Genomic DNA, 1,604 nt, shown 5'->3' on the forward strand with positions numbered 1-1,604 from the left:
CGAGGCTCAGCATGGCCTCGTTTGCCTCCCTGGAGATGCACACAGCGATCACAAGAGACAGAAAACCACGAGGCCACCCAGTGGCACAGAGCCCACGCTGAAAGGCTCCTGCCCTGGGATAAGAACGGGGAGAAACCTCGCCCTGATCACTGGCCAAACACACTCCATGGAGGAGAATGACCTGAAGTTATTGCCCAAAAAATCAGAGGATATTGAGAAGTAAAATTACAAGCACCTTTGCCCCATCCTTTCTCCTTCTTGAGCTCTCCCTCCTCCCCACACGATGACCATTGTGTCTCCAGGGACACGAAAACGACACCAAAAATAGTTTTATTAAAAACAGAATGTTTAAATTGCAGTAGAAAATAGAGCAGCAGAAGCCAAATCTGGACTTTAGATACAAAAGGACCCAGATGAACACGAGGCCCTGGCTCCTTTCCTTTCCCTGCCCACAAACCCATGCCTGGGGAGCTGACAGGAGCCCAGCACAGGCACAGGGAGCCTTCCCAGGGGCTGCACATCCAAAGCCTTGGGAGCGCCTGGGTCACCCCAAACCTCACCTGTGCCACTGGCACCTGCAGCTCTGGGCACTCTCCAAAACGCTGCATCAGACACCGGGCCTGGAATGTCCCGGCTTTAACCACACACCTGCGGGAAGCACAAAACATTGCGGCTTTAGGGCCGGCCTGAGCAGAGCTCCGGGCTCAGAGCCCGGCCCGGGGACTCGATGGCACCGCGGGCAAAAGCTGCGCTGCCGGAGGGAGGGAGGGAGGGAGGGATGGCCGGGCCTCAGAGTAATTCTAGAGCTAAAGCGGTGAGAGACATCAGCTCGCCTCAGATAATACATGCCAGCGCTCATCCCGGGCCGGCCAGCGCCTCCTCCTCCTCCTCCTCCCCTTCCTTCCACAGCCCCGGCACCGGCACCCACACAGAGGATCCCCCCCAATCCCCGCTATCCCCCCAATCCCCGCTATCCCCCCGTTCCCCGCTATCCCCCCGTTCCCCGCTATCCCCCCAATCCCCGCTATCCCCCCCGTTCCCCGCTATCCCCCCGTTCCCCGCTATCCCCCCCAATCCCCGCTATCCCCCCGTTCCCCGCTATCCCCCCAATCCCCGCTATCCCCCCAATCCCCGCTATCCCCCCCAATCCCCGCTATCCCCCCCAATCCCCGCTATCCCCCCAATCCCCGCTATCCCCCCCAATCCCCGCTATCCCCCCCAATCCCCGCTATCCCCCCGTTCCCCGCTATCCCCCCAATCCCCGCTATCCCCCCCAATCCCCGCTATCCCCCCGTTCCCCGCTATCCCCCCGTTCCCCGCTATCCCCCCAATCCCCGCTATCCCCCCGTTCTCCCGGTCCCGTCCCGCACCCCGCGGCCGCTCCCCAGGATCATCCGCCCGCGCTGCCCCGGGAGGAGGAGCCGCCGCCAGGATCCGCTCCCGGGCCGTGCCCGCCTTGCCCTGGATCCACCCTCATCTCCCCCGCCTCCATCCCCATCCCCCTCCACTCTCGGGGCATCCTTCTCCACCCCAGCCGGCTCCATCCCCTCTGCCTCCATCCTGGGACCATCCATAAAAGATCCGTGTTAATCACAAAAGCATTG

General features: G+C 62.2%; 1 non-coding gene across 1 annotated transcript; it reads right to left on the bottom strand.

Moving 5' to 3' along the window:
• Positions 1 to 783: 783 nt before the first annotated feature.
• LOC148217383 (small nucleolar RNA SNORD45) lies at positions 784 to 867 on the bottom strand. The gene has a single exon (XR_015801083.1). It is a non-coding gene; the product is annotated as a small nucleolar RNA SNORD45 (small nucleolar RNA).
• Positions 868 to 1,604: the final 737 nt, after the last annotated feature.

Source organism: Sturnus vulgaris, unplaced genomic scaffold (genome assembly GCF_052056855.1).
Source record: "Sturnus vulgaris isolate bStuVul1 unplaced genomic scaffold, bStuVul1.hap1 Scaffold_85, whole genome shotgun sequence".
Taxonomy (NCBI): Eukaryota; Metazoa; Chordata; class Aves; order Passeriformes; family Sturnidae; genus Sturnus; species Sturnus vulgaris.